The sequence below is a fragment of the Myotis lucifugus genome, unplaced genomic scaffold (genome assembly GCF_000147115.1).
Source record: "Myotis lucifugus unplaced genomic scaffold, Myoluc2.0 scaffold_318, whole genome shotgun sequence".
In the NCBI taxonomy this organism is placed as follows: domain Eukaryota; kingdom Metazoa; phylum Chordata; class Mammalia; order Chiroptera; family Vespertilionidae; genus Myotis; species Myotis lucifugus.
The window spans coordinates 997,966-1,002,595 of record NW_005871366.1 but is presented as its reverse complement, the minus strand read 5'-3'; the positions used below and the strand labels follow the sequence as shown (position 1 = coordinate 1,002,595).

At 49.4% G+C, this 4,630-nt stretch overlaps 1 protein-coding gene across 14 annotated transcripts in view; it reads right to left on the bottom strand.

Moving 5' to 3' along the window:
* TJAP1 (tight junction associated protein 1) overlaps nt 1-2,336 on the bottom strand; it is a 25,165-nt gene extending 22,829 nt beyond the window's left edge. For 9 of the 14 annotated variants that reach the window (XM_014466000.2, XM_014466001.2, XM_014465994.2 and 6 more), the window contains exons 1-2: nt 2,265-2,318; nt 1,665-1,788 (exon numbers count right to left, since the gene is read on the bottom strand). The gene's annotated coding sequence lies outside the window, so the exon portion shown is untranslated. Of the gene's footprint in view, nt 1-1,664; nt 2,190-2,264 lie in introns of those variants that run through there. The other 5 variants (XM_014465995.2, XM_023764115.1, XM_014466005.2 and 2 more) reach the window with 4 other exon arrangements.
* Between the last annotated feature and the right edge of the window lie 2,294 nt (nt 2,337-4,630).

The following is a 4,630-nucleotide window of genomic DNA, read 5'->3' as shown; positions in this document are numbered from 1 at the left end:
TTTTTTTTATTTTTAGAGAAGGTGGAAGGGCAGGGGAGAGACTTCTCCCATGTTTAATTTGGCTAATAACCTGACTTATTTTAAAATGTGTTTGATGGGGGAGAGCACAAAGGAAGAGAAGGGGAGAGAAGGAGAGGAAGAAGCATTGCTGTGTGAAGAGATACATCATTGGTTGCCTCCTGCACCTGCAACCCTCTGGTGTGCAGCCCAATGCTCTAACCGGCTGAGCACCACCAGCCAGGGGAGATCTGTGTAATTTCTAAAGGGTCACAGAGCTTTAGAAAAATGGCAAAGCCCAGGATATGACCTACACAGTCTGGCTCTGGAGTCAATGTTCTTAACCGGTACACACACTCACCACACTGACTTTGCTGATCACATTTTCCAAGGGGGCATCCACACATTGTCTTCAGAAAGAAAAGGTTCTTAACCTTCTCATGGAGGCACAGCTAAATAGCATCAGTGCTTCAGGTACCTGAAGGTATTGAAGCTGGCCCAGTAACAGTGATTTGGGTTGGTGTGTCTGCATTCAGACGTTTCTTTTTTTTTGGGGGGGGGGGGGCGGTTAGAGCAGGGATCAGGAGATGGTTAGTGAGGTGTCCAAGACCAAACCAGACCTCCCAGTCCAGGCATGGAGCAGAGGTCAGCCCTGAAACTGGCTTCAGTAAGAAGCCTACTCCCAACTTTGGCTTGGGCATAACCACAGGGCATCAAAGCAAGGGAGGACCATATTCACTGCATTCCGTGGCTCCAGACCCCTTTCTTTTTCTCCAACCCCAAGTCCACTATCTCTAAAGCCATGTTTAGTTTGGCTACTAAACTGATTTATTTTAAAATGTGATTTGATGGGGAGAGCACAAAGGAAGAGAAGCAAGCTACCAGAAGAGAAAAGGGCAAGTTCCACAATCCTTTACTTCCATCACCACACTGTCCAGGCTGTAAAGCAGTTCTCAAAATATTAGGGGTCTCAGAGAGCTATGTAATAAACATTCCCAGCGCTTTACACCAGTCAGCTTGACCTCTTACCATAAATCCATCTGGATTCTTCTGCCTTTCCTCCTCCTCTGACCCAACCTACCACCAAATCCACACCCCCAAGAACACTAAGGAGCCCTTCTTACACACACACACACACACACACACACACACACACACGAGAGAGAGAGAGAGAGAGAGAGAGAGAGAGAGAGAGAGAGAGAAAGAGAAATGCTGCAAGAGTGAACTCAGGAGTTGGTAGCAGCAGGTGCCTAAAAAACAGTCAGTGAACACCATCAGAAATTTGTTTTCTCATGACTCCCCACCATCTGTCACCCACAAATCTCCACTTCAGGCAGGATACCAAACTGAAGATGTGATGGGAAAACTGAAGAAGACAGTGAACATGTAGGAAACTGCTTGTGACAGGGGTGTGTTAAAATATTTACAGCCTGATCTCCGGGCTACTTGCCCATGTTTGCTTGCAGAGGTGAAGGCACACAATTCTACCTCCGACTCTCGAGAAATCAGCATGCAATCTAAGTAGAATACTAATTTAGGGACCACAGGCAAAGGGTAACCTCTATAGAACAGCGCCCTCCTCAGAGTTAGTGATTCTCAGCATCATTCCGAGCCCATGCATCCTGCTTCCGGGGAGCATGCCAGCCTGTCTCCGGAGGCCACCTTACCCGCTTTGGGGTTGGGCTTGGGCAGGTCGCTACCTCTTCTTCCTCCAGGCAGGCACTGTGATGCTTCCAGTCCCTGGGCCCCCAGGGTCTTCAGCTGAAATTGGGGCAGATGCTCCTACAGAGACTGTGGAAAGGCTGGTCTAAGTCTGTAAGGGTCATTTGGCTTGAGTCCCTTCCTCACCAAACCTGCCCAGCATCCTCCAGGCTTCCCTTTCCCCACTGTGCTCCCCACAGGAAAGACCCCGTGGCTCCCCCACCGGCCTGATGCAGTCGGACCTCGGCCACGAGCTGCGGGTGTCTTTACTTCTCAGTTGAAAAATGCACCTGCAAATCGTGACTCTGCTTCTCCGGGACCGGCAAACCTACTTCAGGCTCCCCGCCCTGCACCCCTCCCCCAGGGCTGCCATTGGATCCTAGGGTCCCTCGCTTCCTACCCAAGCTCCCTCTTGTTTTCTCTCTGCCCCAAACCTTCCTCCATTCCATTTCCTCTCCGCAACCCTGGAGCTAGTCCCTCCTCCGCCCCGACCCCAGGCCAGTGCCCCCACGACCCTCCCCCGAACTCCGGCCTCCCGGCCCGACTACTCCAAGCCCACAACAAACTTTCTTCCGCGGCCCGCTGCCTTCAGGCTGCCATCTTGTCGCGGGGCAGGCCGGGTAGTGGCCACGGCTTTGGGAATCCCCACGCACCGGGCGCCTTGCGTCACCGGGGGGCGTGGCGATGGGCGTGGCCTCGGCTGGGCGCCGGGTGGAGGGGAATGATGGGGATGTCCTCGGAGCGGGATTCGGAAGCCAGGCCGCTGGAGGAGGAAGGAGGTGTAGCAGTAGGGAAGTAGCGGGAAGGATGGGGAAATATTCTGGTACTCAAAAAACCCCCCCAAAACACACACACAGAATAGGGGGAAACAGCACAAAAATATGGTGGGAGAGTCTTAGCGCTGCTTTCCCATCATCCAAAGAATAAAAGCAGCTTCTCAGATTGTCACGCAGAGATCCGCATGGCCCAGCCTCCTCCACATTCACCAGCCTAATTTTCCACCTCTCCCGGGACTTCAGGCTCCCAATTGCCCTGTGTATTCAGGTCTTAAAATGCCCAAGTCCTGTTCTCCCCTTGCATTATCAATTCCTACGCCTCCAGCCCTGAGCTCAAATTGTCACCTCCTCCCGGAATCCTTTCCCGACCCCCCAGACTGGATTTGGTGCTCCTTTTGCATTTACTAGTACACGCAACTTCATTGTAGTTAACCTGTGCTGTAATTATTCGTTTACATGCTGTATCCCTCACTAAGCTGACGCTCTATCAAGGCAAAAACTTTGTCTGATTGCATCTTCATATTCCCCATTCCCCAGCGGGTACCCGGAAAAAAAATAAATGCTTAATGACTAAAGAGCATGGCAACCTCTAATGCATTAAGCATACTTCTGCCTCAGGATTCTAGGTTTGCTGTTCCCTGTGCGGGGAATGTTCTTCCTCCAGATATTCACTCCCATGAATGTCTCTGCTCATATGTCACCACCTCAGAGAAGACTTCCCTGGCCACTCTATCTAAAACAGCATCTTCAGCCACTTTCCCTTACCCTGCCTTAATTTTTTCTTTCATAGAACTTATTGTTATCTGACATATTAAGTATTTCTTGGTATATTTACCATCTCCCACTATAATGCAAACTCTACAGGTCTGGGACTTTTTCTCACTCGTCACTGTAGCCCCAGTGTCGAAAACAAATCCGAACATAGTAGATGTTCAATAAATGTTTATTGAACTAATAAATGGCATGGAGATGAATGATAAAGAAATTTTTAAAAACCTTTTTTAAAAATATTTTTTTTATTGATTTCAGAGAGGAAGGGAAAGGGAAAGAGAGATAGAAACATCAATGATGAAAGAGAATCATTGATTGGCTGCCTCCTGCACGCCCCCGACTGGGGATCAAGCCCACAACCCAGGCAAGAGGTAGCAACTTGCCCTTGACCAGAATGGAATCTGGGACCATCTGAAGGCCGACGCTCTATCCACTGAGCCAAACTGGCTAGGGTAGGGCTGATAGAGGAATTTTGGAATATAGAGGTGAGGAGGAGAGGTTTAAAATACTACAGAATAGAAAAATGTTTTACAGGCCCCCAAGGCCAGATGCGGCCCTATCAGGAATGGTAGGCCACACAGAACCCAGGCTCAGAAAAGAAAGGAGTAGAATGAGAGCCAGGTGGAACTCGAGAGGTGGGTCCTCAGGGAGCAGAGTCCTCCTGGGAAAGCTACAGCTCAGGTAGAGGAAGTGGGGTGGGCTGGAGGCCCCAGAGAAGCTTACTCAGATCTAAAGACAACATCCACCCGGAGCCCAGGCCCCTCTCGGCCAGATGGTTCCGGAGGATCCTCGGCATCTGTTCCTCTGTAAATTATCCAGTGCTCCCTTCTGCCCGTCTTCTCTGGTGACAGCCGGAACAATTGTCCAGGAATTCCATCTGCTCCCCTGTCCTTCTCCCCTCCACAGCTCATCAACATTTCAGAGCAGAGAGGTGTCCCATTTCCCCGGGTCTAGGGAATGGGGGCTGGGCCTGTCCCTTGGTGGAGCTGGCCTCAAACACTTAACTTCACCAACACACACAAATAAAACCTTTGCAGACACCCCAGGTCCCCAGAGGCTACAGGTCAACCACCTTTATTTCCCATCCTGTCCTTTCAATCCCATACAACTTTTTATTATTGCTAATTTAATAAAAAATCTCACTAAATGAAACAATCGTACTGGTTCTTGCAGAGTTTAAAATAAGGGCTCTCAGTCATTATACAATTTAAGGTTCCCCTTAAATTGCCAGTACGGTACTTTCAAACTGTGACGTTCATTGTAATATAAGACCACAAATTCAGATTTTTTGAAATACCACTTTCACTGTTTACTAAAAGGAGTCTGCCTGAAAGAAGAAATGAGGAAGCTGGTTTTCTTTTCTAAATAGGACTAACACCCCCCCC